This window comes from Mus musculus, chromosome 2, assembly GCF_000001635.26.
Source record: "Mus musculus strain C57BL/6J chromosome 2, GRCm38.p6 C57BL/6J".
NCBI lineage: Eukaryota > Metazoa > Chordata > Mammalia > Rodentia > Muridae > Mus > Mus musculus.
The window spans coordinates 138743614-138761693 of record NC_000068.7 but is presented as its reverse complement, the minus strand read 5'-3'; the positions used below and the strand labels follow the sequence as shown (position 1 = coordinate 138761693).

General features: G+C 38.1%; 1 long non-coding RNA gene across 1 annotated transcript in view; it reads right to left on the bottom strand.

Annotated features, from left to right (window-relative positions):
* Window positions 1-548: 548 nt before the first annotated feature.
* Gm14061 overlaps window positions 549-18080 on the bottom strand; it is a 180037-nt gene continuing 162505 nt past the window's right edge. The window contains exon 6 of the long non-coding RNA XR_866782.2: window positions 549-628. This is a non-coding gene — a long non-coding RNA (predicted gene 14061). The remainder of the gene's footprint in view (window positions 629-18080) is intronic.

Here is an 18080-nt window from a genome sequence, read left to right as displayed (position 1 = left end):
ATACAGAAGAACTTCTGGTGGTGATATGGTGGCTTCTTGCCGATTGACTCAGGCCAATTGGCAGAGGCTCACAATTTTTTTGTGGACCTTCCATTTCTGATTCATGCTTGCTGTTTGCTAGTGGATTGAGCTACTTCTGCTGATTTGTGTGAACTAAAATGCTGATATCCTGACAACTCAGATTGGATTCACTCCAAAGAACTATTTCTACATCCTCCTTTGCCCTATTAACCTTTCCTTTCCACTACCTCTGATGGGAGGCAGGCTAGAAGGGAGGTTAAAGCATTTAATTACACTTATTTAAAAAGGTTTTGAAAAATATAAACCTACACATACTAACATCTTGAAAAATTATTTTTACATATTTTACATATTTTTATTTTATGTGTATGAGTGTCTGGCTTGCATGTATGTCTATGCATCATATGCATGCATTGCCCAAGGAGACCAAAAGAAGATATGGATATACCTGGAACTGGAGTTACAGACAGTTGTTAGCTGCCATGTGGGTGCTTAGAATCTTCTGTAAGAGAAAGTGGTGCTCTTAACCACTGAGCCATTTCTCCAGGCCCATAGAAGCATATCGGTTTTTTAAGGGGTGTCAAACCCATGCTTCCTATGTTCAATGCTGAAGAAACAAAGATAAGAATAACTGAAACATTTTGCTGTCAACACTTAGTTTTATATTGCAAAGCCCTGAGAAGTCATCAGAAACTCTCTAATCATTGTTCCCAATCTATAGTCACCTCACATTTGTGAAAGTGAATAGCACATAGACAAATCAGCCCAAACTAAGACCACCAGGAAGCAGGAAGGATTGTCTCAAGAGAATCAGGTTGTCACATCCAGCGATGGGCACTCCTCAGGGGACTCACCTTTCAGACTAAACCTGAGTAATGATCAACCAAACTCAAGGTCACAGACTGCTTAACTGTACATTCCTGTCACCCATCATTTCACTCACACTTTGGTTCTCTCACTCTCTGCTCAGTTCTTCCTGTTTTAGCCTAAGGCACATGACCATGCTCACAGCGAAATGATATTCCTCATCACCATCTTCCCTAAATGCCCATTCGGAACAGATTGTAGATTGTTTTCTTTGGCACAATTGCCTGGCTTGACATCTTGGAATTCCAGAATGAGATTGCTGATCTAACTAGGACTCAGTTTATAGAGGAAAATCACACATCTTTTAACTTCAGAAAATTGTATCCTACCCTTGGAGGTTCCCACAGACAGAACCAACCAAAGAGCATATATATAAACATGTACATATGTACATATATACCTTGGTCTTCATGCTGGTTCCCCAACAACTGATGCTGTTGTCTACTTGAAAATCCTGTTCCTCTAACTGGACTGATTTGTCTGGCTTCAGTGGGAAAAAATGTGCCAAATTCTGCAGTGACTTGGGTTGCCAGAGTCAGGTAATACCAAGGTGGAACCTCCCTCTTCTCAGAGGAGAAGGGAAGGTGGAAGGGATTGTATAAATAATAGACTGGGAGAAGGGTGGAGGCTGTAATAGGGATGCAAAGTAGATAGATAGATAGATAGATAGATAGATAGATAGATAGATAGATAGATAGATAGATAGATAGATAGTAGATAGAAAGACATAGATAAATAAAAAAATGAATAAACAAACAAACAAACAAACAAACTCATGTTTGCCATCTGTACCCATGAATGAGCTGAGGCTGTTCCACAGCCTGCTGTGCACAGGTTGCTCTAGGAGAGACCTGTTCTCCCAGGAGTGTTTTTACTCCTGGGCTCAGAGGTAAGATAGCCACTTTCTCTCCAGTAACTGTATGGAGTGAGGCTGGACAAGAGCACATGAGGCACAATATCAGTGGAGCAGCTGGGATAGGATACTTCTGATCTGCCATCTGCACCCAGAGTGTGGGCTGTTTCAGAGCCCTCTGAACACAAGTTCTGCTGGGAGAACAAGCTGGTCTCCCAGAAGTACTGAAACAGGCTTACAGAGTCACAGGAGTAACAAGCTCCAGCCAGAGACAGCAAGAACATCTAACATCAGAGATAACCAGATGGTGAACGGCAAATACAAAACTCTTACCAAGAGAAACCAAGATTAGATGGCACCATCATAACCTAGTTCTCCCACGACAGCAAGTCCTGGATTCCTCAACAAACTGGAAAAGCAAGATGTGGAGGTAAAAATCATATCTCATGATACTAATAGAGGATTTTAAGAAGGACATACATAACTCCCTTAAGGAAATACAGAAGAACACAGGTATATAGGTAGAAGCCCTTAAAGAGGAAACAAAAAACTCCCTTAAAGAATTACAGGAGAACACAAGTAAACAGGTAGAATCCTTTAAAGAGGAAACACAAGAATCCCTTAATGAATTACAGGAAAAAACATCCAAACCAATGAAGGAATTGAAAAAAACAATCCAGGATCTAAAAATAAAAGTAGAAACAATCAAGAAAACACAAAGAGAGATAACTCTGGAGGTAGAAAACCTAGGAAAGAGATCAGGGGCCATAGATGCAAGCATTACCAACAGAGTACAAGAAATGGAAGAGAGAATCTCAGGCACAGAAGATACTATAGAAAACATGGACATAACAATCAAAGAAAATGTGAAATGCAAAAAGATCCTACCTCAAAACATCCAGGAAATCCAGAACACAATGAGAAGACCTAAAGATAATAGGTATAGAAGAGACTGAAGATTCCCAAGTTAAAAGGTCAGTAAATATCATCAAAAAAATTATAGAAGAAAACTTCCCTAACCTAAAGAAAGGGATACCCATGAACATACAAGAAGCCTAGAGAACACCAAATAGATTGGATCAGAAAAGAAATTCTTCCTGTCACATAATAATCAAAACACCAAATGCACAAAACAAAAAAGAATATTAAAAATAGTAAGGGAAAATGGTCAAGTAACATATAAAGGCAGACCTATTAGAATTACAACAGATTTCTCACAAAAACTATGAACACCAGAAGATCCTGGGCAGACTTCATACAGACCCCAAGAGAACACAAATGCCATCCCAGGCTACTATACCCAGCAAAACTCTCAATAACCATAGATGGAGAAACCAAGATATTCCATGACAAAAACAAATTTATACAATTTCTCTCCACAAATCCAGCACTTCAAAGGATAATAAATGGAAAACTCAACACAAGGAGAGAAACTACACCCAGGAAAAAGCAAAAAAATAATCTTCTTTTAACAAAACAAAAAGACAATAAACACACACACACACACACACACACACACACACACACACAAACATAATCCCACCTCTAACAACAAAAATAACAAGAAGCAACAATCTTTTTTCCTTAATAGCTCTTAATATCAATGGACTCCGTTCCCCAATAAAAAGACATGGACAAACAGACTGGATACATAAACAGCTTCCTACATTTTGCTGCATACAGGAAATCCACCTCAGTGGCAGACACAGACACTACCTCAGAGTAAAAGCCTGGAAAACAATTCTCCAAGCAAATTGTCCCAAGACACAAGTTGGAGTAGCCATTCTAATATCAAATAAAATTAACTTCCAACCTAAAGCTTTCAAAAAAGATAAGGAAGGACACTTCATACTCATCAAAGGAAAAAAAATCTACCATGAAGAACTCTCTATTCTGAATATCTATGCTCCTAAATCAAGGGTACCCCCATTCATAAAAAAAACTTTACTAAAGCTCAAAGAACACATTATACCACATACAATAATAGTGGGAAACTTCAACACTCCACTCTCAGCAATGGACAGAACATGGAAACAGAAACTAAACAAAGACACTGTGAAACAAACAGAAGTTTTCAAATAAATGGATTCAACAGATATTTATAGAACATTTTATCCTAAAACAAAATAATATAACTTCTTCTCAGCACCTCATGGTAACTTCTCCAAAACTGACTATATAATTGGCCAAAATTCAGGTCTCAACAGATACAAGAAGATAGAAATAATCCCATACACCCTATCAAATCACCATGGTCTAAGGCTGATCTTCAATAAAAACATAAACAATAGAAAGTCCACATACAAGTGAAAGCTGAACAGCACTCTACTCAGTGATAATTTGATCAAGGAAGAAATAAAGAAAGAAATTAAAGACTTTTTAGAGTTTAATGAAAATGAAGTCAGAGCATATCCAAACTTATGGGACACAATGAAAGCATTCATAAGAGGAAAACTAATAACTCTAAAAGTTTCCAAAAAGAAAATGTAGAGAGCATACACTAGCAGCTTGACAGAACATCTAAAAGTTCTAGAACAAAAGGAAACAAATTCACCCAAGAAGCATAGATGTCAGGAAATAATCAAACTCAGGGCTGAAATCAACCAAGTGGAAGCAAAGTGAAGTATACAAAGAATCAACCAAACCAAGAGATGGTTCTTTGAGAAAAATCAAAAAATAGATAAACCCTTAGCCACACTAAGCCCTTAGACTAATGAGAGCCACAGAGACAGTATCTTAATTAACAAAATCAGAAATTAAAATGGAGACAGAACAACAGAAACTGAGGAAATCAAAAAAATCATCAGAACCTACTACAAAAGCCTATACTCAAAAAAATTAGAAAATCTGGATGAAATGGACAATTTTCTAGACAAATACCAGGTACCAAAGTTAAATCAGGTTCAGATTAGTGATCTAAACAGTCCCATATCTCCTAAAATAATGCAAATAGTCATTAATAGTCTCTCAACCAAAAAAAGCCCAGGACTAAATAGGTTTAGTGCAGAGTTCTATCAGACCTTCAAAGAAGACATAATTCCAATACTCCTCAAATTATTCCACAAAATAGAAACAGAAGGTACTCTTACAATTTCATTCTATGAAGCTGCAATTACTCTGATACCTAAACCACACAAAGACCCAACAAAGAACTTCAGACCAATTTTCCTTATGAATATCGATGCAAAAATACTCAGTAAAATTCTTGAAAACTGAATCCAAGAACACATCAAAATGATCATCCATCATGATCAAGTAGGCTTCATCCCAGGGATTCAGGGATGGTTCTATATAAGAAAATCCATCAATATAATCCACTATATAAACAAACTCAGAAAAAAAACCCCATATGATCATCTCATTAGATGCTGAGAAACATTTGAAAATCCAACACCCCTTCATGATAAAAGACTTAGAAAGATCAGGAATTCAAGGTCTATACCAAAACATAGTAAAAGAAATATACAGCAAACTAATAGCAACATCAAAGTAAATGGAGAGAAACTTGAAGCAATCCCACTTAAATCACAGACTAGACAAGGCTGGCCACTTTCTCCCTATCTATTCAATATAGTACTTGAAGCCAGAGAAATTAGACAATAAAAGGAGATCAAAGGGATACAAATTGCAAGGGAGGAAGTCAAAATATCACTATTTGAAGATGATATGATAGTATACTTAAGTGACCCCAAAAATTCCACCAGAGAACTTCTAAACCTGATAAACAACTTCAGTAGAGTAGCTGGATATAAAGTTAACTCAAACAAATCAGTGGCCTTCCTCTACAAAAAGGATAAACAGGCTGAGAAATAAATTGGGGAAACAACACCGTTCAAAATGGCCACAAATTATATCAAATGCCCTTGGTGTGACTCTAAGCAAGTGGAAGATCTGTATGATAAGAACTACAAGTCTCTGAAGAAAGAAATTAAAGATCTCAGATGATAAAAGATCTCCCATTCTAATGAATAGGCAGGATTAATATTAATTAATATAGTAAAAATGGCCATCTTGACAAAAGCAATCTACAGATTCAATACAATCCCCATCAAAATTCCAACTCAATTTTTCAAAGAGTTAGAAAGAGCAATTTGCAAATTCATCTGGAATAACAAAAAACCTAGGATGGTGAAAACTAGTCTCAACAATAAAAGAACTTCTGGTGGAATAACCATGCCTGACTTCAAACTGTACTACAGAGCAATTGTGATAAAAACTGCACAGTTATTGGTACAATGACAGGCAGGTAGATCAATGGAATGGAATTGAAGATCAATGAACCCACACACCTATGGTCGCTTGATATTTGACAAAGGAGACAAAACCATCCAGTGGGGGGAAAAAAGACAACATTTTCAACCAATGGCGCTGGCTCAACTGTCAGTTAGCATGTAGAAGAATGCAAATTGATCCATTCTCATCTCCTTGCACAAAGCTCAAGTCCAAGTGGATCAAGGACCTCCACATAAAACTAGATACAATGAAAATTATAGAGGAGAAAGTGTGGAAGAGTCTTGAACATATGGGCACAGGGGAAACATTCCTGAACAGAACACTAATGGCTCATGCTGTAAGACCAAGTATTGACAAATGGGACCTCATAAAATTGCAAAGCTTCTGTAAGGCAAAGGACACTGTCACTAAGACAAAAAGGCAACCAACAGATTGGGAAAAGATCTTTAGCAATCCTAAACCCGATAGAGGGCTAATATTCAATATACACAAAGAATTCAAGAAGTTAGACTCCAAAGAACCAAATAACCCTATTAAAACTGGGGTACAGAGCTAAACAAAGAATTCTCACCTGAGGAATACCGAATGACTGAGAAGTACCTAAAGAAATGTTTAACATCCTTAGTTGTGAGGGAATATCAAATCAAAATAACCCTGAGATTCCACCTCACACCAGTCAGAATGGCTAAGATCAAAAACTCAGATGACAGAAGATACTGGCAAGGATGTGGAGAAAGAGGAACACTCCTTCATTGCTGGTGGAATTGCAAGCTGGTACAGTCATTCTGGAAATCAGTTTGGCAGTTCCTCAGAGAATTGGACATAATATTTCCTGAGAACCCATTAATACCACTCCTGGGCATATACCCAGAAGATGCTCCAACATGTAATAAGGACACATCCTCCATTATGTTTATAGCAGCCTTATTTATTTATAATAGCCAGGAGCTGGAAAGAACACATATGTCCCTCAACAGAGGAATGTATACAGAAAATGTGGTGCATTTACACAATGAAATACTACTCAGCTATTAAAAACAATGAATTGGTAAAATTTTTAGGCAAATGGTTGGAACTAGAAAATATCATCCTGAGTGAGGTAACCCAATCATAAAAGAACACACATGCTATGTACTCACTGATAATTGGATACTAGCCCAGAAGCTCGGAAAACCCAAGATACAATTCACAAACCACATGAAACTCAAGATGAAGGAAGACCAAAGTGTGGATACTTCGATCCTTCTTAGAAGGGGCAACAAAATACCCATGGAAGGAATTACAGAGACAAAATGTGGAGCAGAGACTCAAGGACTGACCATACAGGGACTAACCCACCAGGGGATCCATCCCATACACAATCACCAAACCTAAACACTTTTGTGAACCCCAGCAAGTGCTTACTGACAGAAGACTGTTATAGCTGTCTCTGGAGTGGCTCCACCAGTGCCTGACAAATACAGAGGTAGATGCTCAAAGCCTACTATTGGTCTGAGCACAGGGTCCCCAATGAAGGATCTAGAGAAAGGACCCAAGGAGCTGAAGAGGTTAACAGCCCCATAGGAGGAACAACAATATGAACTAACCAGTAACCCCTAGAGTTCCCAGGGACTAAATCACCAACTAAAGAGAACACATGGTGGGACTCATGGCTCCAGCTGCATATGTAGCAGAGGATGGCCTAGTTAGTAATCAATGGGAGGAGAGGCCCTTAGTCCTGTAAAAGCTCTATGCCCCAGTATAGGGTAATGCCAGGGCCAGGAATGAGGTGTAGGTGGGCTGGTGAGCAGGGGGAAGGGGGGTGGGATAGGGGATTTTTGGATGGGAAACCAGGAAAGCAGACACTATTTGAAATGTAAATAAAGTAAATATTTCATAAAATAAATAAATAAGTAAATTTGTATCTTGGTTTATTTTAGGCAATAGTGAAGTTAATATCTTCCTAAATCTGCTCTCATTTGCCTTTAGCTCAACAACTTCCAGGGCTATAAAGCAGAGATGAGCAAATAAGAGGGATGGAGGAGAGGCAGACCCCACAGCTTCCTCAGAGAAAGGCTTTAAGGGATTCCTTCCTGCTTGTGGAACTAATTCCCACTAAATTTGATGGATATGCTTTATTTGTTCTATTCAGGTTTTATTCTCTTCCCATATATTTAACATCATTTAATTGTATTTCCAAGAATTATGTCCCTAAAACACCCGATGAAAAATATGAGAAAATATGGGAGAATATGATGCAAACCTTAACCCAAAGGTACACGGTGTTATAAAGAATTTAAAAAGACTTTAAAACAAAAATTAAGCACAGAATTAGAGTATATAATGATTTATACAAGTTCACAAGGTAAAATATATACGATTGTGCATGTTAAATCCTGAGCTAAAATACTGATTAAAGCTAGTAGCCATTGGGAGATAGCCATGGATCACAAGTTAACTTAGATTGGGAGGGGGGCATGGGAAGCTGGGGTTCAGACAGGATGTCTTGGTTTCTCCAGTCAGCTTGAAAATACGATTAGAAAGTACAATAGTATAGTTTTGCCTATTTCTGGTTTTATTGGTTTATGGATTATATCCTTTAGAAATCTCATAAGTTTATAATACTCACACAACTTTGTAACAAGTAGAGTATAAGGTGCTACGTTGCAATGTAGCTTCATGATGTGAGAGGCACAGTTTAGAAGAACTATAATGGGAACAGACCAATTCCACTCATGGAAGGGGTTTCATTGCTGGTTGTCAGCACAGCAATATAGCAAATGCGAATTATGAGTTACACTTGAGGCCTAGTGTGGCTGCAGTTAAAACCCATTAATCATTATTTCCAAATATACAAAATATGGTGGTCAAAAATGAATTATCAGAGCTCTCACAGGGTTAAAATCATGGTATATAGCTAGTATCTTATAAATAATATTAAAAATAAACAATAGCTAAAAGGAATCTCTTATATTGTAAAAATTAAAGCATATACCTACATTTACTCATGAGTAAATAAAAAACAGGCAGAAGTTTGAAGTTAAAATTTATAACTATGTTCAATCTCCCAGCAATGCAGTTCAGTCTTTGATAAATGGAAGTTTATAAGTAGGAGGAGATAAACATGAAACCAACTCCCTCAGCATCTGTCTGAAACAGTAAGGGGAGAGGAACAAATTAAACCTAATAAAGTACAAGGAAGCACGTAGCAAATGTTGGGGAGAAATTAATTGATTCAGAATAAATGTAAAATACTTGGGATCAATAAAGCTGCTGGGGGGTTTTTTGTTATTGCTTGTGTGTTTTGTATATAGAGTTATAAAATTAATTAACCCTTGACTTGACAAACTAAGCAGCAAAGGAAGAGCCACAAAGAACCAGGATACAAACTGAACACTGGAGCAGTATTATAAATGAAAGTTCGTTGGAGAATATTATGAAAACCTGTCTTTCAAACAGAAAACACATCCAGTGTATAGACTACAAAAACCTTACCAAATATGACAAAAAGTAAAAAGCACAACAATTCTGAGAGGTATAAGAGGTTTAATACAGAAGAGTTTTCAATATTGAAAGTCCCAAACCCCCAGGTTGCTTCATCTGTAATGCCTATCAAAAGTCTGGGAGAGAAATATGAATCTAACTTACAGTATTGCAGATAATTGACAGAGTGAAAGTTTACTTGCTCTCTCTTTATTTTTTCTTCAGAATATCCCTGGAATTAAAACCTACTGAGGACAATAAAGAAAGAAGAATTATAGATCAATTTCTGTCATGAATATTGATGCAAATATAAACTAATGTTAATTAAAACCTAGTCATGTACAAAGTAAATAATGGTACATTGTGATAAAGTGGGGGATAGCCCAAGAATCCACAGGAAGTGCACATTAAAAGCTGAAGCAATTCTTTCTCCCAAAGAGAAAGAATAAAGGACAAAGAGTTTCAAAAGATGCAGAGAGCATTTGGCAAAACTAAATATTCAGATTAAACCCATAGATGGCCAGGAAAGAAGGGACCATTTTAATCTAATGATGCCTGGGCAATCTTCTCCTGTGATACTGGGAAGGACAGCTGCTTTCATAACTTCTAATCATCATTGCACTGAAAATCTGAAAACTGGAGAAGCAAAAACAGGGTTTTGGTTTTTTGTTTTTTGATTTTTTTATTTGTAAGGGAAAGTAATTAGAAAGAAAAACTATCATTATTGCAGATATTGTTTATTTAGAAAATACACAAATATTTATAAACTGTGTTAGTTAGTGGATATAATAAACCTATTTAACTGCTTTAGAAGTTGATTTTTCATTGAAATCTCTTATTTAAATATTGACAATCCTAAATAATTATTTAAAAGTATACACATATATATAATATTATGTGCATAATTATTTCTAAATAATTTTATCCTAGATAAACATAAATATTTAAAAATAATTTCTAAATAATATTTATCACATAACACAGAACATACATATATATTTCTTTTCAGAAAAGGACAAGCCTTCCGTGGATATCAATCAGTCATGTTATATCAAATTGCGATAAGACTAGGTACCACTTCTCTATTAAGGCTAGACAAAGCAACCCAGCAGAATGAATGGGTTCCGAAGGCAGGCAAGAGAGTCAGAGACAGCTTCTGTTCCCACTTTTCAGAGTACCACACGAAGAACAAGATACACAACTGTACCATATGTACGGAGGGCTTGGGTCAGCCCCATTCAGGCTCCCTGGTTCTTGGTTCATTTTCTGTGAGCCCCTCTGAGGCCAGGCTAGTTGATGCTATGGGTTTTCTTGTGGTGTCCTTGACCCTCTGCCTCCTACTATCCTTCCTTTCCCTCTTTCATGGGATTCTCCAACCTCTGCCTAATATTTGGCTGTGGGTCTCTGAATCTGCTTCCCTAAATTGCTGGGTGAAGCATCTCTGATGATAATTGGACTAGGCATAAATTTATGAGTATAGTAGAATGTGATTACAAATCATTTTCTATACTTAGTCTCTGGAATATCCAGCCCCTGTGCTGTCAAGGGTGGGCTCATTCTCAGGGTATGGGTCTCAAGCTGGACCAGTCCTTGGTTTGCAACTCTGACAAATACTGTGCCACTTCTACCCTACTTAGCACATCTTACAGGCAAAGACAAATAACAGAGCAAAAGTGTTGTGGCTGAGTTGGTGTCCCAGTCACCTCTCCGGAAGTCTTGTTTGGTTGCAGGAAATGGTTGGTTCCAGCTCTATATCTCCCATTGCTGGGAGTCTTAGCTACAATTATCCTCATTGCTTTCTATTTCACTAGGTTTCTAGCTTGTCCTAGAGATGTTCCCTGGTTCCGTTTGTCATTCTCAGTATTCTCTTAGCTCAGTCTTTCCCCAATGGATGGATAAGAGGAGGGGTATAGAGGTGTGGGGATGAGAACAGGAGGGATTCAGTGAGGGGATCCTAAATAATTTTCAGCACATAATTTCTTCTCATAGTGGATACGTTAATTGAAGTTTTCTGAAGGTTATTTATGTACCCTGTAAGTGTAAGATTTGTTTAACACACACACATTTTAGTTTTGTTTTTCAAATGCATATATAAAATTTTGTTATTCAAAAGTGTGGGTTTTTATTTTTTAACAAATTCATCATAATCACTGATATTTGAGTACCTTTAAAGGGTGCTATTTATAATAGCTAGGTTAGCTTGGCACATGGGGCTCAGAATGTCCAGACATGAGAGTCTTCTCTGCCCAGGAGTTTGCCACCACCTGGTCAATGCAATGAGACTGTCACAAAAAGAAAGACCCAGATAAATAAGCAGATAGTGACTATAATAGCATGAAAAGAAAGCCCCTATTAAAATCTAGTAAAAGATTTTCAAAACATCTGTATTGTCTGAATAGGACTCCAATAGCTCATGAAATAATAACAACAATTGTCTGCTGGAATTGCATGATTAATAAGCTTCTGTACAATGAGAAAACTAATCAGCAACCGCCTACAGAATGGGAGAAAATCTTCATCAGCTACATATCTGACTGTAGATTCATAACTAGAATATATTTTTAAAAACTTCAAAATACCCCACAAAAAACCCAAATCATCTAGTCAATAAACGAGAAAACAAATTAGACAAACGCACCCCATCTATGATCATATAAGCAGTTCTAATTATTAACTCAGTGAATCACACCTAAACAAGTAAAGGAGAGGGCTAGTTGGAAAAGTTTCTATGGAAAGAGAGGGGGACAGGAGAAAGTAATGGAGGCTGCATTATATAAAAATGCATTGTATATGTTTATGGAATTGCCATAAGCTTAAACTTAAGTGATATAAAGGAACGAATGACAGAAAAGTAGAAACATAAGTGATTAGTAAACACTTAAAGGACATTTGCAATATCTTTAACCATCAGATTATGTAAGTTAATATCACCCTGAAATTTCATTTTACCCCAGTCTGAATGGGTATCAAGAAGAAAACAAGCCACCATACATACTAAAGATGGTGTGAAGAGAAGACTGGTTATAGGTTGGTCAAGGGAATTAAAACTAGTGCAGCTGTTATGAAAGCAATCAGCACTGAAGTTCCTAAAATATTAAACATAGAGCTGCCATAGGGCCTATCTATCACTCTGTCATATAAAGGACTTTAGGTAAGCACATCCATGTGTCTTGAGTCTTATTCATGCTAGCCAAAAAAAAAAAAAAAGCCTAGATATCCACTAACAGATGAGTGGATAAAGGAAATGTGGTATATATTGAAAATGGAGCCATAAAAGGGAGAAATAGTACAATGATTTCAGGAAAATGGGTAGAGCTGGAGATTATTATATGAAACAAAATCAGGCATTCAGAGAAATATACAAGATTTTAATGTTTTCTCTCTTATGAGTAATCTAGATTTGAATATATCTATGAACTACACACACACAAACATGTGAAAATAGAAAGAGAAAAAAGTACATGTGAGGAGGAGGGCCTCGAGGGAGGTAGGAGTGAGGAACAAGTTTATATGATATGAAAACAGAATGTGAACTATTTAGAGTGTGTTGTGGATGGGCCTGGTCCTATTTATATTTTGATGCAAATTCCCCTCTTCTGGGAGGGGAAGGACAAAGAGTGAGTCACATACTCAGGTGACTTCTTGTGGACCAATCTCCTAATAATAAAGGAACCAGTCACTAGGCGAGTAGGAACAACTTCAGAGTTGGATAGGGAAAGAGACGCGGAGGTGAGAGAGAGGGTCCTTTGGGACAGAGATAATATGAAAACAAGTTGTAGTAGCTACTAGTGTCTCGCGGCTTATGGCGAATCCACCAGAGTTCACCACCAGAGATAGTAGATTTAATATGGCTTTCAAGATTAGGATCCTAGTTGTTGCGCCCAGAGATTGAATTACCATTGTTTCTGAACTAAGATTACGTGGTGTTTTTCTTCTTGCAGCAAGTTGACTGAGTTCCAGAAGAGAGGGTTTGCCTGATGCCCCAAAGGCCGTGGGGGTATTGAAGCACTGGTGTCATAGCAACTCACCAATGGGAACCTAGCAAACTGTTTGGAGAGATTTTGGAGTTCTGATTCAGAGTCTCCAAGAGGAAAGGGACCCACGGAAGTGAGGAGAGACAAAGGAGCAGGGTGGAAGAGTCAAAAGTGCAGAAATCCTCATGATCTATGTGCATGAAATTTGCATAATAGAATATAAATCCTCTAAGCTTAAATTATTTTTTAAACTAAATAATTTCCAAGTGATAGGATACAATTTTATTATATTGGAAGATTCAAGATATATCAGAAGATAATTATCCTGACATTAACCTGTACATCCTACACAATCCACTTAAATGTGCAAGGGTTTTCTTTTGTGGAATTTATCAAGATGATAATATAATTATATAAGAATAGTAAAATGTTTAGAAGGCACAGCAGCTCAGTCAGACTCCACCTGGATATGCAGCATTACACTTCTTGTTATCTAGAGAAATTGCCAGGAAGTCCGAGTAGCATAGCCTGAAGTACAGATAAACAGTACACCAGACATTAGAATTCAGAGACAATTCTCAGTTGACTAATGACTAAGGTGACATTATAGACTAGTTGGTAAAGCTTGTTTAGTTCGTATTGAGTTGATAAAAATACTGGTGAAAAATGTGTGCTCAGCTATTGAGTCACTTAGATTTACAAACAGAAAAATTACCAATTTTCCTTTCTATCATATACAAACAGTCACCTGCAAGCTGATCATAGAAATAGAAGAACACATAAAGAGTAGACCAATAAAGGTTCTAGGAAATCATGTAAGAGGCTATGTTCATGTGACTGGGTAGAAAATAAACTTAAACAAGATGCACTAACCAACAAGAAAATGTTCCTGAGGCAGAACTGTGAGAGGACTTATTTCCTACCAGCAAATAATACATACATACATACATACATACATACATACACACATGTATGCATGTATTTATTAAAATTAGAAGTGTCATAATTAGAATCCACACAAGGGTGTGAAAATATAAGTCATACCAGGTTGAAGTACAGCTCAAAGGTAGGACTTTTAGAGTCGTTGCCTTGCATGCACAGGCCCTTGGTCTAGTGAATTTATAAGTTAGCTTAACATTATGTCCATTTAACAGAATAAGAGCAGTAGGTTTTCCCCTAGTGTCCATGACCTACCAAGTCACAGATTCTTATCAAGATGCTAGGTATAGATTCTATCCAATGAAAAATGGTGTTGGGTTACTATGAAAAATATTTATTTTTATTTTATGTGTATGGATATTTTACGTACATACATGTTAAAGATTAGTACATCTATCAACTCTCATCAGAGAAGCTTTCATGTACATAGATGCTGATTAGCACAGACCCACAAATGGTCAAGTTACTGAGAAAAAGCTGCAGAGAGCTCAGCCCTAAATAGGATATTTAGCTCACACTTCTGACTACTGGTCCCAGGGCTCAGGATCCCTGTGGAAGAAGGGGATGGAAGACTGTAAGAGTCTGAGGGGTGGATGATTACCAGGAACCTGTATTTTATAGACATGGAAGGGCAGTTACACATATAAGCTCACAGTGGTTTTGACAGCTGCACATGGTCTACACACAGTCTCTTGTCATTCCCATCCCAGCATAGAAAGGACAAGAAGGCATAAAGTCCCACTTCTAGCTAAGAATTCATTAGCAACTGATAACTGCTGAAAGATGGAGAAGAGTCCTTTTTAAAGGTATTTTGTCTAGTAGACCCACCACTCTCCAGAGGTTGGCCTCATACCTGAGAATATTTAGGCAAAACAAATTGAACTCTCAATGGTGTAAAGAGTTAAACAGAATTGTCAATAGAGGAATCTTAGATGACCGAGAGACACTTGAAATGTTCAAAGTAATTAGTCATCAGGGAAATGAAAATCAAATCAACTCTGAGATTTCATTTTACACTGGTCAGAAATGCTAAAATCAAGAAATCAGGTGATAACACATGCTGGCAATGACTTAGAATAAGAGGAACACTCCTCCACTGCTGGTGGGAGTGAAGACTTGTGTAACCACTTTGGAAATCAATTTGACAGTTTCTCAGAAAACTAGGAATAGTTCTACCTCAAGACTCAGCTTTACCACTCCTGGACAAATACTTAAAAGATATCCCACTATACCACAAGGACACTTGCTCAACTATTTCTCTAGTGGCTTTATTTGTAGTAGTCAGAAACTGGAGTCAACCTAGATGTCCTTCAAGTGAAGAATAGATAAAGAGACCATGGTACATCTACACAATGGAAAACTATTTAGCTATTAAAAACAAAGGCATCATGAATGTTTCAGGCAAATAGATGGGGCTTGTGAATATCCTGAGTGAGGTAACCCAGACTCAAAAGAACATGCATGGTATGTGTGCCCTGGACCTCCCTGGAATCAATAGCACAGACTCCAGAGGCAGGTGAGAAATGAAATAGTAAGCTCATCTGAAAGCTGTTGTAAACTTCTTTAATACCCTCCATTGGTCCTGTGAAAGTATCTCTTCTAAACAGTAGTTCCAGATTGGCTGGCATTGTCTGTATCAGAAATCTTTGGTCTCTCAGGCAATTCTCAATTAGGTCCTCCTGAAGGAGATGCCTTTGTGGCTGCATGGCCCCAGTGTTTAAGCAGAGACAGCTGCACTGTTCCTCCTACAATAAGCGCTCACTGAGAAGTGGATACTATCCATAAAATATCCATAGATATTATGCTTGTTAGCATTCCCTCTATGCTCTGACCAACCGTTATCTAGCAATAGCCAGGTAGGCCTGGCTTAGTATAAAGAAGGATGTTTGGCCTGCCTCTCTCTCTCTCTCTCTCTCTCTCTCTCTCTCTCTCTCTCTCTCTCTCTCTCTCTCTCTCTCTCTGTGCCACTTCTTTCTTTGACCCCTTTCTCACTCTCTCACCTGGAAATAACCTAGATGCCCCTTAAAGAAAGAAAGAAAATGTGGTATATCTACACAATGAAATACAATGGAATACATACACATACATACATACATACATTCATCCCCTCTATGTATTCCTGGCTGGCCTCTTCTCCTCTTCCTCTTCCTCCTCTTCCTCCTTCTTCTCCCCCCCCCCCCTCTCTCTCGTTTTCCCCTGCATTCTTAACTCCTCTTCCCATGTCCTAAATAATCTATTATATACTATACATGCCATATGGCTGGTAGCTCAGGGATAAGGGATGTCTCAGCGTGGGCCTGCCAAGACATCCCCTCTCGCCTCACCATACTTGCCTCTCCAAAAATATCCTGGCACACACAGTCTACCTTTTTTATAAAACACAACACTGCTGCTATATTCCACATACGCAAAACAGCTAAAAAAGAAGGAAGGCCCATGGAAGGTTCTAAGAATCTCATTTAGAAGGGGCAATAAAATAGTCACAGGAGGCAGATGGAGGGAGGGAACTGGGTGCTACAGGTGATGGGAAAGGGAGCTGAGCGAGGTCAGAATCAGGTGTGGGGAAAGACAGGGCAGATAGCCAGATGAACATGTGAATGAATGGGGAGATCTTGAGGATATACCAGAGACCTGGAATAGAGGAAGCTCCCAAGAATCAGTGGGGGTGACCTTAGCTGAGACTCACAACAGTGGGCATATTAAACCTGAAGAGGCCACTTCTTGTATTCAGGCTGGAACCACAGTGGATCAATAGGGACATCAACCCACCCACAAAACTTTCCAAAATTTATCCTACAAGATATGCAGCAATGAAGAGTTCAGCAGAGACTGAGTGAATTGCCAAGCAATAACCAGCCCAACTAGAGATGCATTCCATGGGCAAACACCAATCTCTGACACTACTAGCGATACTCTGTTATGATTGCAGACAGGAGCCTAGCATGAGTGTCTTCTGAGAGGCTCTACCCAGCAGCTGAGTTAAACAGATGAAGACACCCACAGCCAAACATTGAATGGAGCTTTGGAACTCCTATGGAAGAGCTAGGTAAAAGAGTGGGGACCCAAAAGGGGATGGAAACGCCACAGGAATACAGAGTCAACTAACCTGGACCCTTAGGGGCTCTCAGAGACTTGACTACCAATCAAAGAGCATGCACAGCCTGGACCTACCCCCAACCCCACACATATGTAGCATATGTGCAGCTTGGTCTTCACATGGGTCTTGTACAGCCTCAGTGAGAGAAGCACCTAGCTCTGCAGAGACTTGATGTGCCAGGGTATGGGGATATCCAGAAAGGGGTGGGGCGTGGGGGTGGGAGGGTACCATTCTCTCAGAGGAGAAAAAGGGGGAGGGGCTGTGAGAGGAAGGTACCAGGAGGGGAGACAGTGATTAGATGTAAAGTGAATGAATGAATGAATGAATAAACAAACAAACCAACAAACAAAACCAATAAAGAAACAGCCATTGGTTGGGTTAAGGCTGTGGAAGTAGACTCTGAGGTGTTGGAGGTATGATTATGATCTAAATGAAAGTGCATTAAAGTTCCAAAACAATAACATATTTTGTAACAATTCATAAGCAAAGCTAATAAAATATATAGTAATAGCTAATGAAAGTATACAAAGCATAGCTGTTTATTCATGTCCTTTTTTTTTTTTTTTTTTTTTTTTTTTAGTTTAACAGTCCTTCTTCTCCAAGGAGTACCTGGTGAAGTGTATGAGAGAATTAA